At 34.7% G+C, this 23600-nt stretch overlaps 1 long non-coding RNA gene across 1 annotated transcript; it reads left to right on the top strand.

Moving 5' to 3' along the window:
- Positions 1-9319: 9319 nt before the first annotated feature.
- On the top strand, positions 9320-10318 carry LOC121502167 (uncharacterized). The gene is made up of 4 exons (XR_005990850.2): positions 9320-9457; positions 9919-9975; positions 10047-10107; positions 10196-10318. It is a non-coding gene; the product is annotated as an uncharacterized lncRNA (long non-coding RNA).
- Positions 10319-23600: the final 13282 nt, after the last annotated feature.

Here is a 23600-nt window from a genome sequence, read left to right as displayed (position 1 = left end):
CGTTCAACGAACTTTGGGCCCACAAGGGGGCGTTAAAGGAGGCGTGGCGCTGCATGGCTGGGCGGTTAAAATCGCCTGCAGTTTTTCGAAAAAGCTTGGTAATATGAAAATTGCACTGGCTGTTAACCCTATTTGCAGTTGCTTTTGTGCCATAACCCCCCTCCCCCCACCAGTTAACCCTTCTTGGCCCCATGCCCTATGTTGCCGTTGTTGTTTTTGTTGTTTATGCTGATTTCGTATCATCAGAGATTTCAGCTTGATGGCCTGTCAGGCTTTGAAATGCAAGCTGGCAGAGTGAGCGAATGCGAGCTATTTATGCACTGAAAGAAAATTAAATTGTTAACTTAAATTTTATGAATTCAGAGAAAACTGAAAGATAATATTTCAATTATTATTTTTTTTTATTTATAATATTTTTGTTTTATTTTATTTTAATTTTAAGAGGCAGAAGTATGTCTAAATCTAGCCTTCTTTTAACGTTAAATCTATAATTTAAATATTTTAATACTTATTTATTTATTCTAAACGGAAAATATAGGTTTTAAAAAGACTAATCATGAATTAAAGAGTATTAAATAAAAAGAAAATAACTTAAAATAAAATAATACAATGTAAATACAAAATATAATGTAAGAGAATATATTACTTACCTGAGATATTTTCTAGAAATTGTTAGAAAGTGCTGTAAGCATTTATTATTTTTTCAACCCCCTCCGCTATTTTCCCAGTGTATCCATTGGGGGCAAAAAGTGTAGCATACTTTTCAGCGCTGCCTGATTATATGAAGCCCAGCAGTAAAACAGGGGCACACTGCAGGAGGGGCAGTGGAAGAGGCAGACGCTGCTGGAGCTGCTGCAAGTGTGGACGAATGTGTTGCATCTGCGGGATGTGAGGTGGTGGATGGGGCATATGTGGAGAAACTGAAACCCGGCAGCTGACAGCAGTGAAAGGGGAGAGAGCGGAGAGGATGGCATGCGTGCATCCTCCGGTAAAAAATAAAACCTGCCGTCTACCATGAGAAGACCCAGGTTTCGTATTATCTTTGGCCAGCGGCGTGTAAATCATTTTGTATGCATTAAATCGTCTTCCGCTTGTTAAGCCCCCCGTCCTTTGCCGACGCCCCTGAGCTACCTCATTTATATACATAGATTTTTTTCCCCTGATGTGCAACGATTTTTTTGCCTTCGTCTTCGTTTTGCAAGTTAATTTTTAACCAAATCTAAATTAGTTACGCATGTGTGCCGCTAATTTAGTAAAACTAGAATGCAGAAAACCGAAAAAAAAACCCTTGAGCATTATCTGTGTGTGAAATGCATCAAAAAATTGGCTAAGAGAAATCAGAGGCAGGAAAGATACGATGTGAAAATGGGAAAAATAATGAAGGTTTCTTTAGCTTTTTATACTCTTGCAGGGTATTATAATTTCAGTCAGAAGTTTGCATCAACGCCGAGCCGATCTAGTCATGCCCTGCTTACTTAGATTTGCTTTAATACCTGTAATTTTTAAATAATTTTTTAAACAAAAATGAGCAAAAAACTAATTTTCAAAGGGTGATAATTCAGCCAAAAATGCATGAAATTCAAGTTGGTAATTCTAAGCTTAACAATACTTTAATACTTACCTGTAATTTTTAAATAATTTTTTAAACAAAAATTAGCTAGAAACTGATATTAAAAAGGTTCATCATTTACTCAAAAATGTGTCAAATTTATATTATTTCAGAATTTATTAATTTTATGAAAATCGGGAGACTATATCGTATAACTGACATAGGAACGATCGGGAAATTTATAGAACAAAATTATAGCTTCGTTTTTCGTTTTTCAACGTATTTTCATCTTCTCTGAGATATAAGCTTTTGTTATTATTTCAGAATTTTGGTATACATTTTATGAAAATCATATAGCTGCCATAGAAGCGATCGGTAGATGTAGAGAAAATGTAAAGCTAGGAATGTAACTGTAACTGTCAAACTGTTTTATGTGTGTTTTCAGCATTTTATTTATGTTATGAATAAATATACAACTTTTATATATTTTCTTTTATTTTTTTTTTTTAATTATTTAACCAGAATGGCTCGATTCTTAGTCATCCAATTGCAATCTGCAAGGGTAGACAAACTTCGGAGTATCGAAGTTAACTTCCTTTCTTTTTAATATATACAAATTCTAGTTATATTGTAAAAACTACAGTTAAATAATATATTGATTTTAAATTAAAGTTCAATTTAATCTTTCAATGTATTTCATTTAATTTTTACTACTTTCTCCTCGAGTATAAACAAGTTTTGAGGCTTAAACTGAAACGGAAACTATTAAAACCATACAAATTGCTTATTTTTATTCAATACTTTTGTAGAGGACACTTTTTCAAGTTGTTACATTCTTAAAAATGATTTTATACCCTTTTTATTTGTATATTTATAAGTCTTCTTAGCCCCGCCACCTGTCAGCGAACTTTAAGGACAACTAAAGTAAAACTATTTCCAAGGGAGGAGCACGACCCAGGCGATGCCAAGATAACCGGAAATGCTTGGCCGAGGCAGAGGACTTTCCACTATTTCCGGGGAAAATAAAGGATCCGCACACACACACACACACACATACACACAGGCAGAATACTTTAATAAAGACAAATGCCAAATTGCTTGTGGCAGCATTTGACCTGAACTTTTTGGGCTCCAACTCCGGGCAAGTTTATTAATGTTTGACCAAAAGAGAAAACCTCCTCCCAAGGAAAACCTTTGGCGGAAAAACCTCGGAGAAAACATTTGCGGTGTGCGTGTGTCAACTGCTTTTGCTAATTTGTCTCCAAGGAAATCATCGCTGGCTTTTTTTTTTTTTTTGGCAACTTTCTTTTTTTTTTTACTTTTTATTATGTTTGTTTTGAATATGTTCTTTGCTTTTTATGGTCCGGAAATTTTCACCAGCAAAACAACAACAAAAAAAATAAAACCATTATAATTTCGAGCGAAATTTGTTGGAAAAGTTGGAAATTAATTATGTGAAAGGAAAACGGAAAAGGTGGTGGTGGTTGCTTTGCGCTGGGCATTTATTTCGTGTCGTTGAATCTTTGCAGCTTATTAGGTGTTTTCATTTGGTTTTACTTTTTGTTTATTTGTTTGTTTTTAATATATTTTTAAATGTTTTTTAAAAATGTGTTATATTAGCTTGAGGGATAGATATTTCTCTGCATTTTCCCCTACTTTAACATCTCTTCTTTTTAGTCTTAAAATCTTTGTAGTTTTATAAATATTTATGCAAATTTCTCTTGGTTATTTCTGTTACTGAATCCGTAGTTGTTATTCATTATCGTTGCGGTTGTTTTTCGCTCGATTTTTCCCTTTGATTGGCCAACAGTTCGCTTATTAATTTATTAATTCTGTTGTCAGCGAAGGCGCTGCACGTGTTGCTGTTAATTACATGAAAATTGCTACGAGTTTCACAATTTCGCTCAGTGTGCGTACGTGTGTGTGCTGTGGGGCTGAATCAATTTAAATTTATGTGCCAGTATGAGTGGCTGACTGGCTGGCTGGCCTTTTGTGTGAGCAAGTGAGTGAGTGGAGGCCAGGCATTCATATGCATATTTTATGTTTGGTAGTTTATTTATGGGAAAACGTTTATACAACCGCCGGGCAGTCGCCGTCTGTGCCGAAACCAAACCCGAACCCCAAGTTTCAGTCCCAGTCCCAGCCCACTTTGAGATCCTGCTTCTGCCCCACTTTGAGCTCCTGCCTCCTCTTTGGGTTTGGGGTTGCCTACACAAATGGACAAAGGCTAGTGACAGTTTTGGCCCTTAAAGTACTTGATTTGGGAGTGTTTAGAGCATTATTTTCATGCCAAATAGGTATTAAGTATTTTTAAAAAGTTATTTAAATGTTAAAATAAGGATTTTTGTGGTAAAAAACAACAGGAAGTCCACTAACACTAGGCACTTATATATATTATTTTATATGGGTAATAATAGTGTTTTTTTTTTTTTTTCATTAAAGATCTTCTTTACAAACTTTATAAAGCATATTTTTATAATTCTAATAAGTCTTCTTTGGCTTAATAAATTTTAAAAAATTATATAAATATTTCTAGGGTCTCCTCAGTTAATTAATCCACTAAATACATACATACTACTAAACATGCTCAAATGTTCTATAATCATCTTAAATAAATAAATAGATTTATATACTATGTATATACTTCTCCGTCTCTACATCTTGCTTTTTATTTGCCAAAAAAAACTCCTGGTTAGACCCTCCTAGGTTACCTTTAAACACGAACATCCCATTTGAGCTGGAGCAGGAGTTCAGTTACTCACATGTCAGGTTAGACGCCGAAGAAGACCTTTTCGTGTGGCGTGTTGAGTGCCTAATAAAATCATAAAATAGCAGGTGTTCAGCGCGCCACAAAACGCCCAAAAAGGACAAGCCGAAAAAGCATACATACACCGAGAACAAAAAGGGAAACATGTATATACATATATGTATGCTATAATGGCCACCCAGCGTCATATTCGGTATTATTAATAACCCTTTTTCTAAATGAAATTTTGTGGCAGAAAACATTTCGCTTGTCACTTTGCCAAGGCGAAACGAATGACACAAGTACATCACACAGAACCCCCAGACACATTGCCATACATCTGGCTATATATATATATATGAATATATATGTATGTATGTATATGTATATAAATGTATATATACTTAGACATATGAACCTAATCTGCCCTTTTATTACAACGGTAGCAGGGTTTTTTCAAGTCGTTTTAGTTGTCTTATTTACTTGTAAACATTCTTATACAATTTTTGTTATTATTTTGCTTAGTTTTTTAGGTTTAAAATAATATGTAATATTTATTTGTAATATAAAAATTATTCTTTAGTAAAAGCTTAAATTAATTAGCTTTTATTTAAGAATAATTTTTTTTTTATAATTTAAATTTAAAGTTTAAAAGATTTTCCTTGGCATTTACATAATTTTCATGGTATTCTTAGCCTTGAAAAAATATTTTTAATTAATAAATATATTTTCCTAAGTTTGTAAGCTTAAATATATTTAATAATATATATTTTTAATTTAAAAAAATAATGTTAAATATCAACTAATTATATTTTTTAAGAATTTAGGCACTTCCTTCAAATTTAAATTTTAAGTTTACATAATTTTCCTTAATATAAACTATATTCCAGGGTATTCTTCACTTCGATACTCTTAACCGTGAGACTGCTGTTAGTTAGTTAGTTAGTTAGTTAGTTACCCTCTGATCCTCCGCCTACCCCACCCCTCCTTTTGTCGCCACTCTTTTGACAGGATGTTTTTGGCGCTTCGATTCCGAAGCTCTGCGGTGGTGGAAAATGCAAGGGGGAAAGCTGAAATGGCTGAAAGCCTATGAAAAATGATGTATATCAAAGAGGGAGTGGGTGGCGGGAGGGGGCATGGTGTTAGAGGATAACGAAGGAGGGGGGGAACCGAAGGAGGTGCCTGGCACCGTTTCTCATGTCGAGTGGCTGCCATAGGAGTATTAGTGGGAAAACACAGACAGAAAAAGACACAAAAAATAGGTATTAAAATATACGTTTTATTAAAAATAATATATTTATTTAATTAAATAATTTGTAATACTTAATTTATTTAATTTATTCTATTGTATTCAATAATAATTAAATTTTATTATATTAAGCAGCTCATTTTTTGATATTATTTTGTCTCAGTGCATTTGTGAGTGTGTGTGTGTGTGTGTGTGTCTGTGCGAGTGTCTATGTGTGGTGGCATGTCATACATTTTTCGTTCGTTTGTTAATTGAAAAATGTTGCCTACATCAGGGAGTAAGTGAAAAGGGGGGCGAACAGGAGGAGATGCCGGGCACACATCATCAAAACTTGTCAAAGTCATACAACCCAACCCCCTGCAAAACCCCCTCCCTTTTGAATCATCCACCCTGGATGACCCCTGGACCCCTGGCCACCACTCCATGTGCCGAAAACATGTCTTGGAAATTATAATTTATAGCTCGTCGTCGCTGGCCGCCTTCGTTGGCAGCTTTTAGTCTGATTTTGTTTTTATATAGAAACCATACTCTTTGGAGAGCATAATAAGGACAAAGTAAATAATCAACGAAAGCCAAAAGCTTTAGCTGGAATATAAAAAAAATATAAATAAAAATAAAGACGGCATCATGGCCAAGCGGCCTCACTTTCTTGATCGACAAGCAAACTTTTTCCTTGGAAAAGTATTTTTTAAGGCAAATTTTAGTTTATATATAATTACAAATATTTTTTTGTATATTTTAGAAATTTATTGTGTCCAGTTAAATAATTTTTAGAATTATATTTTTAAACGTAAAGGTATAATAATACAAGAAACCTTTTTTTAAATTAATTATTTATTTATTCAAACAATTTTATTTTGATAAAATTTATTTCTAGCTTTGATCTTTTTTTAATTAATTATTTTAAATTATTCACTTTATTTATAAACATTTTTTATTATATTTTTATTAATATTATACATTTTTTATAATATTCTTTAACAAAGTTTCATAGAGTATCACGTTTATTACGTATACGACATGTAGCCGTCTTTCTTGTTAGCTAAGACATTGGCCGGAAATTGAAAATTTCCATATTTAGGTGTACGCTGACACATATACATATACATATGTATATATATATAATATATATGTCTGCTGTATATTGACATGGATTTATTTATATAGCGCACCTACATTGCTGCAGGCAGCTTAATTAATTAGAAATATGCAGCACAGCAAATTGGCTGGCAAAAGCAAAAAGTAAAGCCAATCCCCCCCTCCTGCTAACCACAGCATCCTTGATGCATCCTTGATGCATCCTTTTGGCCCCGCCATCTGCCGGCCCCCAGCCACTTTCCGGCGTTTTAAAAAGTGCAAACTGCATGTCACTAATATCTCTTCTAGTGCCAGACTGAGAGGGCCATCACTGTCGTCCTCTCTTTCGCTCTCATATCCTTAAGTGCACTGGGAAAATAACTTTTAAATATTTTAGAAAGATTTAGAATCTTTAAACAAAAAACTATTAGTTGTAAAATATTTTTAATAAATTTTAGAATGTAAAAAAAAATGTATTTATTTTTAAAGTATTCCAAACATAATTTATGAAGCTCAAAAAAAAATATTTAAAACTATTGAGCATTAAAAAAAATCCAAAATATTTTTTACAAATTGTGAAATAATAAATTTCATAATTTTATTTAAAATTTTAATACTTTTATAATTTAATTGATTAAATAATTACGTTTCATTCACTGTCATAAATCAATGTATATTACATTTTATCCTAAATCAATTATATATTTAATATATATTAAATTCCCATTAATTTTTCCCAGTGTTCGCTTGGGCGTTTGTATTTGTCTCTGTGTGTGTGTGGCCTGAAAATTAATTAGCAACGGAAATTGCGCTAATAAACTAACAAATTTACGAGCTACATTCACGCCAGTCCAGCCCCCAAAAGCCTTCGTCCTCCGTCTCTCTCGCTCTTCGCCTTAGCCTCCGCCCTCTGCCACGCCCCTTTTGTCTTGGCCAGGTCCTGATGCTGATGCTGTTGCCAATGCCAATAGCTTTCCTTGCTGGCTTTTCCCTTTTTTTGCCTTTGCGCTTTTTCCCCAACGGAAGCACTGAAGTGGCCATCATTAGGAGGCAACGAAAGTGGAAAATGGAAAACAAAGTCATGCGAAAACAGATGTAAAAGCTAGGCGATAAATTTGAATTATAAAATACTTTTAATTTTGAAATTTACAATACATATTTTCTTTACCTTTTTCAACCATTTTTTGAACTTTAAATATTGCTAAATTGAGAGGAATGTCAGAGAGACATTCCAATCTTAATCGAAAATCGACTTACAAAGGGTTTTTTAGAAAATATAGAAAACCCAAAGAAGCTAGAAATGAAGAGATACTATATATATATCCATCGTTAGATATTTTATATTATTTTCCTTTAAAAATGTCACCAAAAATGAAACCAAAAATATAGACAAAGCACCGGAGAGAGTGGGTAAAAATAACAAGATCGCCCACAAAATGGAAATCAAATAATTTAAATCGCATTTCCGCTTTGGCTGCCGCAAACAGCCGCAAAAATAAAGCCCGAACAATCGAGTTGAAATAAAACTATATGAATATATATAGTATATATACAATATATAGAGAGATGTGTGTACCTGTGGAGTGGAGAGGGTTGATCTGGGAAAAGTGAAAACAGTACGCTTATTCCACTGTGTTTTTTTTCATGTTTTTTGTTTTATTTATTTTTTTGTTTTTGTTGCCTGCCAGTCAGCGAATTGTATGAAAATACACACATGAGTGTGCAGCGTGTCCTTCCGGATGTGGCACGCCCCCTTGGGCAGTCACCTGCTGACAGCAGGAATCCTTTTGCAGGACCAAAACGCATCGTTGACTTTAAGCAAGCGAGGAGAACGGAAGCAGGCGGTGGTTGGTGGGGTGTGGATTTTGACTGGGAAAAAAACTAGGAGGAGAAAATTCTGGAAAAAGCGGCAAAAGCGTCCGAAAGTGGATAACACGCTCAACACGATTTTCTATGCGGGCTAGCGGTATGGCAGAGGATGAGCCATTGAGAGTGACAGATGTTTCTGGTATTTTCTGGGGAGTTGCTCGTCTCTCAAAAAAGGGACACAACAGCAGCCGGAAAAGCCTGTGTGCCGGAACATTGGAGGAAATATCGAAAAAGTGCCAGAATGCACTATGAAGTGAAAGGCAAAAAATTAAAAAAACGAAAAGAATGACTTAATCGGGGCTTTGGAAATCTTTGAAAATGGGGAATTGAATCATTTTGAGGGTAATTAAGCAATCAGCATTAGCACTTTATTACACAGAAAAAATTCTGGTGGGTTAAATGAACAATTTCTTTTGGTTCAATAACAGTAAAGCTACTGTCAATGTATTTTGTTGTTGGATTTGGTGACTGCACGACAGTTTATATGACAGTCAATTACAGTCACCCTTACGTACGAGATTCTGTGTGTTTTTTGTTGTTGGCTTTGCGAACTGTCGTGACTGTCAGCTGCAGTCAAAATACTGTAGGTTTAACGTAAAAAGTTTTATGTGTTTCTTTATCTTGTTTGGTATCGTGTATGTATTTTTGCATTCTCAAGGTAAGTAACATTAACATTTTATAATTTTATTAAATATTTTATGAAAATCCATTACTTTTTCTGCCCACTAAAATACTTTCTGGTATAATTCTGGTAAATATTTCCAAACTTCTAGTATATAGCAAGCGTTTCTTGAAAAAACGATTTCGGGCACACTTAAAAAGCGGCGTCGGTTTCGAGAAGTTGTGCAGCGAAAAAGTGAAGTGAAAAAGTTAAAAGTAAAAGTTATGAGTGATATTGACGAAGTGGCTACTTTGGAGGATCTTCTGGAGGAGTGGGATTTCAGAGACCTATTGCCCACATTTCTCGGTAAGTTCCCAAACAATCATTTAAAGTATAATTAGATCCGCAATTGGCATATGTACATATACATATGCATTTATGCATACATATATGTACATATATGTATGTATGTACATATGCAAGTACACGTACGCTGCTGATCGCAAGAAGAAACGCTTTTAAAAGTAAAGTTAGTATACAGATTAAAATATATACATACATATGTATGTACATATATGTAAAAACTTATATTTGGCACTGATCCTTGATTGCTTTTCTTTATTTTACAATTTGAATAGTGATCAGCGGACATGTACATGCATGCAAATGTATTTTTTGGCTTCTTGTTGACTTGCGATGGCAACCATCTCAGGCGAGTGCGAGCAATATAGCTGGCACTGACATCCAAGAACCCTTTGTTTTATATTTTATTATGATATACATATGTATATAATTAAATCTTTTATACTTTTCTATTTTGTTTTCAGGTGAGAGTATTCACATGTAACTATAAAACATAACTATGTAAATGGAATCAACAAAATGTAAGTAAAATATTTGGCCGTTTTCTATTAATTTTAATAAACAAATTTATTTAAATCAATTTTTATTTCAGAAAAGCTATAGTCGAGACAAAAGTACCAGTTCGGATGTGAAATATGGACAAATATATATTTGTGAGTATTGATAATCATCGTTTGACTTAATATTTATTTATTAATAAATTTACAATTTTAATATTTAATTTATTTATTCATAATATAGGAAATATATATATATAAGTCCATAATATTATTAATTAAGACCCTCTGTAAATATTTTTAAAGAATAAGTAATTAAAAAAATATTAATTAAGACCCTCTGTAAATATTTTTAAAGAATAAGTAATTAAAAAAATACTATTAAAATTTTAAAATAATTTTTGGTTTTATTTTGGTGGTAATATGAACTGCAATTACTGTAGTCGGGGGTAGTCTACAGTAAAATAGTAAAATAGTGTATTTCACAATTTTCGTGGTTTGGCGCTTTTTAACCGCAAAATCGTGGTTCCATGTACTGTAGAGCAGTACATGTTACGTAACGCGTTACGTCGTTATACTGCAGCGTACAGTTCATGGAACCCAAGATTTTGGTTGTTACCTTTTAACCCACGAAATGGTTGGATTTACCCACGAAAATTTTTTCTGTGTAAATTAAATTTTTCAAACTAATAGAAATATTTAGTAACAAGAAAAATTCAATATATATTTAAGTTATTTTTAAAACATTCCATTGAACTACAGCCTGTTATCTCTACATTCTTTATTGTTGCTATATCATTTTTTGTAAGGCAGCTACCCTCCCCCCGAAGCTACCCTCCTCTCGGAGTTCCCCTCCTCCCGAAGCTCCCGAAGCTCCAAGAACATGTACGCACCCCTCACTCTCCACCCCTCAACGTATTATGGGGTAAACATCGGCATCGTTTATACAACTGTTGCCAATCTGAGTTGCGCTTCCAACGACATTGCCGCCGAAAGCGAAATATTACCGTTCTGCGACCCCCTCTCGCCGCCTTTTAACCACCGCCGCTCGTGGCATTTTTCCACCCCCCCTCTACCCTCTACATGTGGCGCCCGTGCCCAAACCCTGAGGGTAGCTTCAATCACAAAAGCAAAGCTACTTTTTGTGCCCTGTTGTTGTGCGATTTTCCTCGTATTTTTTTTAGCATGTTGTGTTTGTTTTGATTTCCTTAAATTTCTCTTTTTTTTTTTTGTATGTTTACATTCAATTTTTGGCGCATTTTCTTTGTTATTATTATTATGTTGTTGCAGTTTTTGATCAGTAATTAGAAAATATTAAGAAATATTTAAGGCATACACTATCTTCATCTTAGCATTCCTTTTCCTGTTGAAAATATGCCTATAAAAAAAAGACAAGTTTTCCTTCTGCTCTATCGCTGTTACTGAAGTAGTATATCCTTTTGTTCTGTTGGTTTTTCTTTTTTTGCTGTCCCCAATCTTTTCCTTGTTTCTTATTACGTTGGCAATTTGGCAATTGCATTGGCATTGGCAGGACAAAAGGATTCGGTGCAAGGATTGTTTGCTCACTTCGTTGTCAGCGATTTGCATATCGTTGTTTTGTTATTTTGCTGCACTTTTTGTTTTGTTTTTTTTTTTTTTTGCAGCTCTTATTCTTGCCCTTCATATTGCTGCCATTGTTCAGATTCTTATTTTTTTAAATGCACTGAAAATAAAATTGAAAAACAAACAAGTGTAAAATATTTTATATAGTTTTATATATATTTAAAAAATTGAATAATTAAATTTATGTTTTTTTCTATGATTTCTAAGAGAAAAAGAACATTTGAAGTCTTTGAAATATAATACATACTATTACTATTTTTATTATAATAATTTATTATTATTTTTTCAGTGCATTTTGTTGTTTTTGGCCAGTGTGTTGCAGTGTCCATGCAGTAAACAGTTTTATTGCTGGCCTCCATTTGCGCTGTGGTCTCCATCGTCTTGCCGTCCTGTCCTTCTGTTGTCCTGCTGTCCTTGTGTCCTGCTCTTCCCTACAGTCTCTTTAGACCCTTCTGTGTGGTGTGTGTGTGTGTATATGTCCTTGTCTCTTTTGTCTCATCATTTCCGCATTCGACAGACGACAGACGTGACTCAAAAATGTTTGACTACAGGAGGGTTAAAAGGAGTAGCCTCAGTGGCCAAAAATTGTATTGCATAATATGCCTGGGCATCAGCACAAACAACAATAACAATACAACAGTGCAGAGGGTTTTCCCCCGTTTTTGCTGACTGCTGCACTTCCGCTCTCTCGAACGTTTTACACTTCAATTATCTTCAATTTTGCAGGGCGAATGTCTCAAGAACAATGGCCCTGCTGATTGGAATTCTTTAACTCGCTGCATGTGCTTGGTGGGAAAAAAGCCCTTTCCCTTTTACCCACCGATTTTCCACAATAGCAAAAGTGTTGCATCTGCCAGAGGCACAGCAAGAAAATATATTTAAAAAAAAAATTATAAGAAAATTATAAATAAATTGTAAATAAGTCTATGAATAGAAAAGAAATTAAATAAGAAAGCCACCTCAAGGGATTCCTTTTTAAATGAATTTTTAAAATTATTTTAAATTGTAAATATAATAAATAATATTATAAATAAATATTTTATAGTACTATATCGCACTTAAAAATAAATTAATAAATTAAATAATTAATTAATTAAGCTTAAGAACATATTACTTTCAAAATCATTTTAAAAATATCTATATATCATTTTAAAAATCTTTATGTATATATTTACTGTACCTAAAAATATCTACTAAAAATATACAGAAAATATATTAATTTATTTTTTAATTTCTAGAATATAATACACTTAAAATCAATTAAAATTCCTCTATAAATATTTAAATTATATATATATTTTTCCTCTGTGCTGGAATGATATCCGAGAGAGACCTGCAAGACAGTTACAAATGCGACAACATTGTTGCCCTTTAGACTAAAACCTACCAATGTCCCTTCCGTCTCCCTCCTGTCTTCTTCCTGTCTCGTCCTTCTCCCCTACCCGTAAGTGTTTTTGGAACCCTCAAGTAAAAATAGGGGTAAATCGAACTGACGCAATGGTGTCTTGCTGATGGCATTCACTTTATTTTCGGTTGCTTCTTTAGTATTTCTCACATTGTTTTTTTGTTGTTTTTGTATTTTTTTCTACACTTTCTATTTTGTTGCAATTGTGTGCGAATTTGTTGCAATTTGATTTTCTATTATCAAATAATTTGTGAACATTCTGGCAACGAAAAAATCACTTGGGAGAAATAGATTGTTTTTACAATGAGATAAAATGATATGTTGAATAATAGAAGTTGAGCATTAAAAGTTTACCTGGATAATTTTTATGTAGGGAAATTATTTGAGGAAAATTATAAGAACTTAAGCCTTTTAATTAAACTTTAATAATTATTTTTAAATTTAATTGGGATATTTATAGGGTTAAAACTTCAATAAATAAAAGCAACAAAAGCATTTAAACTTATAATGCCTTATTAATTTATAATATATAATATACAAAAAAATATATATAATATATACAAAAATATTTTTTATATTTAATGGTAGTGTCATAATGTTTAAAATTTTAAATAAATTAATTGATGTTATGATAATAATAAAAAAATAATTCATAATATTATAATTTACTTGGAAAATAAAAAACAAATTTTTAAATAAATAAATTTATTGAAATTGTCGTTTTTTTTTTGAAGGTTTTCTAATTTCCTTATCTTAATTTTAAAATACTGCAAACAGTTTTCCCCTTAATTTTATGTATATTTCCAAACAAATATAATGTCATAAAACCATATTTTTATAAGCAAATCAAAATTAATAACTTTTAAATATAGAAAATGTTACAAAAATGACCTTTTTAAATGTTTTATAATCACCAATTCTACCTTAATTTAATGTATAGTACATTTTCGATGAAGTTTAAATTTGTAGAAATGATTTTTACTGATAATGTCCAATAGTGGACATTACAACAATGTTAATTTGGTTTGTTAACAACGAAAGCATGTAACGAATGGAATTCGGTTTCTGTCAACGTCATTAAAATGCCAAGTCAAATGTGATTTTGCAGAGAAAGAGAGAGAGAGAATGGCAATGGGAGTGGGAGTTAAGTGGGAGTTGAGTGGGAGTTGGGTGGAAGTTGGGTGGAAGTGGGAGTTGGGAGGGAGTGGAAATTGAGTGGAAGTGGAAGTGGGAATGGTAGTGGGCGTGGTACTGGGAATGGATTTGAACACAACTGAACTTTAGCAAACAAAGCCAGTCCGAGCAATGAAATCTCTGCAGCAAACAAAATCAACAACTGAAAGAAAAGAACAAAAAATGTGGAAAAAAAAAGAGTGCGGAGACTGGACCGCAGGGACTAAAAAAAAAAACAACAAGGAATCCAGCAAGAGGCGGCCCGTGGAAATTGACAAAAGCAAACGAAATCAAAAAGCGAGAGACAATGGGCAACAGTATTGCATATTGATTGCGGACCTGAAACTTCCCTGCAATACCCATCATTCCGCTCCACTCGCTCCTTTCGGCTTTTCCATTTTCCCTGTGCCGCTGTTACACACACACACACACACTAACCTCTGGCAAATCAAATTGATTTGGAAATCCTTTTGGGCTACAGCGAATGCAACAGAGGGACCCGGAAAAACAAAGTTACCAACTGCAAATATACTGAGAAAAATTCCATTAAAGAAAAAGAGAATTAAGAGGAAAGTAGAGAGTTTAAATTATTTATAGGTGTAATTATTTAATAATTAATTAGTTAAAGAAATAAGTTATAACTCTTTTTCATTGTCCCAACTTCAAGCTCTTATTTACCTTCTTTAAAATACTCTCAATTTTCTCTCAGTGCATTGGCCATGCCCTATGCAATGTCATGTCCCACGACAACTGGAAAAATGTCGAAGCATTGTTGTTGTTGGCCGATCCGCTCCGCTTCGCTGTGATGTGATTTTTGGGCATTGCAATTTTCTAAGCGGCTTAAAGGTGTTCATTCCGAGTCATTGACTCGTCAGCCACCCCCTCAGCCCCCCTCCTCAGCCGACCTTATGCAATTTGTGTAGCTTAAAGCATCAGAAACAGCAGCAAAAAAAAAAACATGAAAATAAAAACAAAACAAACAAAAAATGTCACCAAAAACAGTAAATAAATGGAAGTTGCAGTCGGAGGTGAGAGGCTGGCTTTTCGATCTATGTACATATCACAATGGTTATGTTTTACAGGTTACAGGGTATCAAAGGTATATTTATGAGCTGTGATTAACAAATTATAAAAATAAAATAAATTGAGGCTTTAAATAAGGGTTTAAATATTTTTTAAGAATTATTTAAGCAAAGCTTTTGAGTTTATATTTATTTTAAACATTTTCTTTAATAATTCTTTAAATTTTGTTATAAATTCAAAATGCTACGATTTTATTAATAAATACTTTATACTTTAAGACAAAATAAAAAATAGTTACTTATAAATATTATTAACTCTTTATATAAAAATTTGTAGTTACAAAATTAAAACTAGCAAAATTCCCATTTTGTCCGAATTTATTTCAAGTAAGAAAAAAGGTTCAAAGTAAGCAGGTTAAATTTACTTTGAACCTTTTTTCTTACTTGAAATAAATTCGTTTACTGAAATTGATTAAGGTAAATGTTTTTCCCTGTCATAGATATGGTTTTTTCATACCTCGGACTGACCGCAAAAGTATATTTAAAATACTGTAGACAAGTGTAAAAAGTGGCAAAACGTTGCGCGGTTGCATTCAATCGTTTTGCGGCTTGGTTCCTGTGTAACCCCCACACATTGTGGTTTGACAATTTATAGAGCATACATTTCCGTACATAAAAAAGAAAATATATATATATATAGAAAAAATAAAAACAGACAGAGGGCACTGTGCACGAAGCATTTTCATTGCGAAAAATAATTAGAAAATCGTCTTGCCAACCAGAAAGACACTTTTTTTTTTTATTTATTGATTGCCCATTAAAGTGCACACATGTTGGAATATATATTTAGTATATTTGCAACGAGGCGTATGAGTAATATTTCATTGAATGCAATTAAATTGTCTTGCATCTGGCAAGCAAAATTACCTCTCAAAAAAGTCTAGAGAAAACCCGTTTCTTTCCACTTCAGTTAAGTCTGTTTGGCAATTTAATTTTGAGGCAGGCCTTCAAGGAAAATGAAAAATGAACTTCAAGTGTGTTTTGAAAATAAAATTGAGTAAATGTTAGTTGATAAAATTTATAATTAAAATAATTCCGCCAGGAAATTCTATTTAAAAACAATTCAAATGGATTTCGATTTAAACAAAGTGCTTATATTTATTTCTTGCACTTTTTAAGTTCACTCAAAGCAGCAGTTTCTTAACTTTCACTGCCTTTTAAGGCATTTGCATACTAGTTAATGCCTCTCTGTGTGTTGATTTAATCCGCTTAAAAACCGTTAAATTGAATAGGAAACCCCACTAATTAGTCAAAGGGGGAAAAAGAGTGTTTACAAATGTTTGTCGCAAAATAGATAATTGGGGGGGCTGCGGCAAGTTATGCCGCACACGTACACCGCCACTTGCTTAATATGACATGTGGAGGAAGGGATGGAGGTGCGGTGCGGTTTTGTAGGAGTCCTGCCGCAAAAGTCCTGCCACAGACAGAGACAGAGACTCAGGCAGAGACACGCATAGCCGCAAGTCACCAGCAGGTGAAACCAAACGAAAGGGAGACGGCGACAGGTACGCGACAGGACATCTTTTGCATATATCCCTGCCACACTCTCCTTGCCTTTTCCCAATCTCAAGCTGCTTGCCACGTAAGCCAAGCCAGACTTTAAGTCAGTTGTCAGAGTAAGTACCATATTAACAGGACTTTTATTAGCTAATTTAAAATATATTTTCTTCTGATTTTGTTATAATTTTTTGTGATTTCGAATTTTATTTATTTTTTAAATAAATCTAGCTCTACAAATCAAAGTCCTGGCCATAAACGAGCTGAGTACTCAGCAGTCACGGCATCACCAAGTCCTCTTCCTCCCCCCTTCACATCATCGTCAGGATCTCAGGAGCCTGTCGTTGCTGTCGTGAAGGTGTCGTGTTGAACATGTTAGGTGTCTTGTCGCTTATCATGTTAAGTGGGTGCACCCACGACTACGTGCAGAGGGGGTGGCAAAAAAAACGTTGGAAAGAAACCCCAGGAAAGCCATGTGTCTATGGTAATTCCCATAGAAAATATGTAAAATTTCTAGAGACATGCAGACAGACAGACAGACGACAGTTAAAGAAAAACAAAATACAAAAAAAAGAAGAGAGAAAAATAAAAACAAGAGCAGAGCAAGTGGGGAAATTAGCAACAACATTTACCTCTTCATCTCAAAAGCTAAAAATCACTGAAAAAAAATAAATATTTTACAAAAGAAATTCAACAAAGCAAAAAAATTTATATATTAACAGACTTTTAAAAATATTAAATATATAAAAAATATAAGAAAAAGTTTAATTTAAATTTAAATATTTAAACATAGTTTTTAGATTTTCCCTAGAACTCACCTAAGCTCACAGTGTCCTCTTGAGGCTTCTGCTCCTTGGGTTCTTTTGCCACTTGGCCTACTCCTGGCAGCTAATTTCTTTTTAAAGTGCTCCGACTCTCTCTCTCTCTCTCTCTCTTCGCGGGTTCCTCTGATGCTGATGCGAGGTGATGCTGATGCTGAAGCCAAGACAAGCTCATTTGCACCTCATTAAATGCTGCCACTCGACCTGATGACGACAACAAGTGGGCCAAGAAACAAGAAACAAGAAAAATAACCAGTACCAGTACCAGTACCAGAGAACCAGAAACGACAGCGGCTAAATCAGTGTCCCAAAGAATATTCCACATAAGCAGGTAGAAGAGGGCCCCCAGAGAGAGATAGAGAGAGAGAGCGGCAAGGGCTTTTGAGGGGCAAGCGAGTGGAACAGAACGTAGATACCTGAGCGAATGTTTACATCTCGGGGGCTAATGACGACCTCATCCATGGCTGAAATACTGGATTATAGAGGGGGGGGAAGGGGGACTCTAACTTCTGTCAATTGAGGAGAGTTTTTCGAGGCTCTTGGGCAAGAAATTACCAGCAGCACTTGTATTTGAAAGAAATACGTTGCGTATACGTGATATTCTTCATGAGATAATCACTCATACGACTAGTTGGCTTAGGAAAAATGGTAGGTATTTTAGAGTACATTTGAATGTTTGGTATTTTAAGGAAATAATTTATTTATGAATATATATTAGAAAGAAATACGTTGCGTATACTTAATATTCCTTAGCCGATTATCACTCATACGTCTAGTTGCCAAAGGAAAAGTATTATATATGTGAGAGTTTTTTTAAAAAGCCAAATTTATTATATTAGATATTTAATATATTATAAATATATCAATAATCAATAATATTTAGCAGAAATATGTTGAGTATACGTGATATTCTCCAACGGCTTATCTCACTCATACGACTAGTTGTTTTGGGGTAAATATTATACTTATTTCTGTTCGTTTAAAAGCTTAAAAAACTATTTGTTTATTGTTGGCAAACAATAAGTTTCCACTAGAACTTCAGTTTGAATGATATAAGTTACGTATACGTGATATTCCTTGTCACCTAATCACTCATACGACTAGTTGCCTTAGGAAAACTTTTATTTTTCTTAATAATATTTATAATTTGTTATAGCATCCTTGTCTTTTTCTTTAAATTGACCAGCTCAAAATGTTGTTGATTAATTCATAACCACCCCCCACTCGAGCTCCATCCGCTGGAGCGTAGAAAATGATGACAATGCCACGACTAGGACTCTGCCCCAAATTAAACTTTGCTTTAATTGAGTCCGCATTGTGAGGAGCCCTCGAAGAGTCCGGCTTATCCATGGCAAATCAGCAGATTGCCAGTGAAGCATCGCCATTATTACAATATGAACAGCACTTGGCCCTCCTGATTCTGCTCCTGCTCCTGTTTCTACTCCTCCTCCTCCTGTGACTCCCTCATCCATCCGGCTCGCGTTGCCCATTAAATCAAATTAACTTAATTTGCCGCATTGCGCACACAATAACGTCATCGGAGAGTGCAATTCCCTGGTATGCCGTACCGCCCATTTTTGGAGGCCCCTTGACAGCGTCTGAGCACGGCTAATAAACGTCATCGATGCATTGATGCATGCCAATTAGCAGGAGACAGGCGACAGGAGACAGGAGATAGGATACAGTAGGCAGGCAGGCGAAGGATCATAAGCTCCAGCAGGAGCTGAGGCAGGAGCAGGAGCAGGAGCTGTAGCTGCAAATACTCATCAGCAGCAACATCGACATCGTCATGGACATGGAGATGAAGGCTATGCTCCTCCTGATCCCGCTGATGCCGGTGCTGTCTCATCTTCGTCGGCAGCAGAAAACTCAACTGCAATTGCCGCATTAATTGCAACTGTCAACCGCCCTGTGACCCGTTTAACCCTTGACTGCCTGGCTCCAGCTGCATGTTGCCTGCTGAATGCTGCCTGCCTCCTGCATCCTGTCAGACAAGCCGCCTGCCTGGCAGGCATCTTTCCGCCTCCAAATTCCCCGCGGCCAGAGTCAATCAACCGGACAGGCTGTGTCAGTTACAGTGATATTCTTCATGAGATAAAGAAACTAGCAAAAATGGTTTACAAAAATATATATTTTAGTAATTGAAGCAGGGAGAGGTATAGTTTAACATTTTCATGAGTGAATTTCCATTTCAATTTTTAACTCAAAAGTTTTTCAAATTCCTTTGTTTATTTCTTATTTTTTTATTGAGAGTTCACTGTACTTGCGGTAATTTGCTGAGCTCAATTTACTGCCGCAACTTGCTGACATCGATATTGAAAACGCGGCCAGGGAAATGTCAAACGTAAATGTAAGAAATTACTGCAAATTAAACAAACGGACATAGCTCCTGCAACTACTAAGAACTGACATTCTTCTTCTGAAAATATATTAAGAACAAACTCTAGAATATAGTTTATTATTATTTATATTTTCTTAGCATGCAATTTTGTGTCCATCATCCATCTCGAAGAGTTGACAATGGCCCATTTGGTGGAATAAAATGAGGATCATCCATCAGCAACTCATTGACCGTCAAAGAGTTATTGTCCAGTCCAAGAGATTGTGCCTGACTTTATGTCCAGGCCATTTTCTTTTGGGCGGGGGGGCTTTAAGTGTTTCTGCGGCAGCGGGGAAACTTTCAAAAGCAAATTTCCCCGAGGAGGCAAAGAGCTGTGGATGCTGTCGACTATAAACGTCATCGGTATTCCCCAAAGCCATTAAGCGCAAATGTATGCAACGCCCAACCCGACCGAAAAAAAAAAATTAAAAAAAAAGAAAAGCGAAAGAAAAACCAAGGGAGAGAGTAGCAAAAGCAGAGAAGAAAAGCCGAATAACTGAAAAATGTGAGCTGGCATGTCCCGCCAATATCTCACGCCTCCCCCAAGTCCTTGGCAACACTTCATTAGCAAGCTCCGTGAAATGGCGGCGGCGGGCAGGAGGCGGTAAAAGCCGGAGAAAGCCCGCGGAGAAAGTGGCTCTGCCTGACATGGCAGCTCCACCCTTCTCTCAATAATTTCATTTCGCAACACTATTGGCTCGCCTTGAACTAAAAAGTAATTTCATTGATTACCAGCGAGTCCTCGCGCGTAAAGGATAACAAGCAACCGAACGAAAGGCATACACTGGCAGAAAATATAGAAATAAAACAGAATATATATCTTGAAATAATAAACTTGAAAGAAAATTTATTAGCGAAAAGAAAAAAATAGATTTCTTCATTTTGAACTTGGAATAATATAAAATTCAGATATTTTGAAATATATTTCCAACATTTAACAATTTTCCTCTCAGTGTAATCAGCCAAAAGCCAACCCATAACCAAACCAAACCCAAACAGAAGCGAAGCGAGCAACGACACCAGCCACTTGGGAGTTGGCAGGGGAATTGCTATTGCCATTGAAACTGGTATTTCTATGGGGTTCGGTTCTCGGTATAAAGAGGGGAGAGGGGGGATTGGCAGGACCAGGGCCAGTACCAAGTACCAGTACCAGGACCCTCGGTATGCCAGTTGCAGTCAGCTTTTGCGGTTATTCCCGTGGCCAAGGAGGGTTTCGATATGGGGATCCATTGTGGCTCGGTAAGTAGCACTTTCATAAGCAAACACAACGAGCGCAAATCAAAATCGTAAAGCGTTCGATTTCTTAAGTAAATCAAATAAAAATAAAACAAATCATCGATGGTCTTGGGTAGATACATAAGCACAGTGGTCGCAAAATGGGATTTGTTAAATAAAATTTAATTTTTTAATATATTTGGTTTTTTAATCAAACAAGAAAGTTACAAATTAAATTAAAATTTTTAAAAGATAAAGAGATAAAGATAAAGATAAAGATAATCGAGCATAAAAGTATGCAATGATACATTTACGGATTTTGCAGCGTACTTTTAAGCGATATTAAAAATTTTAATTCCTGTGACACAACTTCACATACATATTTTTTTTAATTTAATATATTTTAATAAATTTCGTATAATTTCTTACGTTTTAAAGATTTATTTCTTAGATTTAATAAGATTTAATTACAGAAAATTCCCTAATATTGCTCAGACCCACTGTGTTAAATGGATAAATGACTGACTGTCAGCTTTTGTCTGGCCGGGGTTGGGGGTCACTGGGCCGTTACCCACTTCACCGTTCCCCACTTCCCCGCTTCCTGATCCTCCCCTCCTGGATACACTTACTGGGCAATCAAAATGTCCTGCCCTTTGAACCCCACAGAAAATGAATGATTGGATCAATGACGATGAGTGACTGAGTGGGGTTTACTTTTTGGAGGTCATGGGAGCGAACGTAGAAATGCCACCCCATCCCACACACACAGTTTTCCCTCGATTTTCCAACCCACACACACACACACACACCCAAAGCGATTTAATGGCTTTGTTGCCATGGGAATCGTTTCCCAATGCCTTTAATGATAAGCCGAACGTTTTCTTACAGGTTTCCTTCCCTCTTTCGTCGATTTTCCCCAGCAACGAAAATTAACTTATCAAACATACATTACGCCAAGTTAACATTAACAGTGTTAACATTAATTCACAACCATGGGGGATTCCCCGAATTTGCAGGCACATTTTTTTTCCCAGATCCATTTTCCTTCAATTTCTACACTATAAATATTCCTAATGTTTTTAATGAAAATTATAAGAAAAAAATAAATAAATAATTGATATTTTATATAAAATATATAACTTTTAAATTAAGGAATAAACTAATAATATTTTATTTTTAGAAATACAATAAAATGTTAAACAAATATTGTAAAAATTATTAGCAAAGGATTTTTTAAACGGATTTCATTTTATTTTTATTTTTATTATACTTTTAAAAGAAATAATAACCTTAAAAATGCTTTATTTTAATACTTAACTCTATATTTAAATTATTGGTAAATTCTTTTATAAAGTTCTGAGATAATCAAATTTTGTTACCGTGTTTTACATTTTTTTCTGAAGCTCAACTAATGGCAGAAAACGTTCTCTCGAAATTCCCCAAACAATTGAAAGTTGAGCGCGATTGAGGCGATTCCTGGGAAAAGTCCAAAATGGGGTCAGGAAAATGGGGGCGGGAGGGGGAAAAGGAAAACAGCAATGGAAACTATGAAGCAAAGCACACATCGCCTTGGGCTATTATTGTCCGCTGATTAAGTTCTAGTTTGGCTAAACCATATCGGGGATAGACTTCGATTTAAGAAAAACTAGAAAAAGAGTGAGATAAACTTAAACAAATTACTTCAAAAAACTCTGCAATGAAGCAAGAAATGCATCCCTGACTTTGCTGCCGTATTTAATGCAGGATAATGGCTGTGTGAAGCATTGCGTATGCGTTCGTCCTGTGCCTCACCATCTGCCTAACGTCGAAATAAAATGATTTAATGGCAAACGCAGCGCTGGATGCCCTCGGATCCTTCCATATCCTGCCAAGGCCCGAACAATAAGTCTAAGTGCGACCAAAAATGGCAGCAGCACATGGACAGCTGTATTTCCCCATTCCTCCCTGGATCCTAATACCCTGCTCCCTGCCTCCTGCTTCCTGCCTCCTGCTCCCTGCTCTATGCTTCCTATACCCGGTCCATGGATTCATGGATCCGCAGTAACCATCTAGCAGCCGCCTAGCTGAACTGAAATTATTGGAAAATTCATTAATAAGCGAACGGGAAATGGGAAAATTGCGCGAACGCAGCTAAACAACAGAAACGCAAGACGACACAACGAAAAAGCACTGAGAAAAATAAATACAAAATAATTAAAACTAACATGTTGGGGTTTTTTTTTTAATTATAAAAATAGAACTTTAAGTTAAAATAAAGAAAATAAATTATATAAATTTAAATAAATAAATAAAACCATTAAAAGGGAATGAATCTAAAATAAAAAATTATATATAATTATATTTTTTTGTAATTTTACTTAATTTAATATAAAATTAAAATAATATTATATATTAAATAATATTAATATTAAATAAAAATAATATTACATTTTAAATAATATTTATATTAAAAAAAAAAAAGTTATAATACTAAA

Source organism: Drosophila kikkawai, chromosome X (genome assembly GCF_030179895.1).
Source record: "Drosophila kikkawai strain 14028-0561.14 chromosome X, DkikHiC1v2, whole genome shotgun sequence".
In the NCBI taxonomy this organism is placed as follows: Eukaryota; Metazoa; Arthropoda; class Insecta; order Diptera; family Drosophilidae; genus Drosophila; species Drosophila kikkawai.
This window is presented reverse-complemented; position numbering and strand designations above follow the sequence as displayed.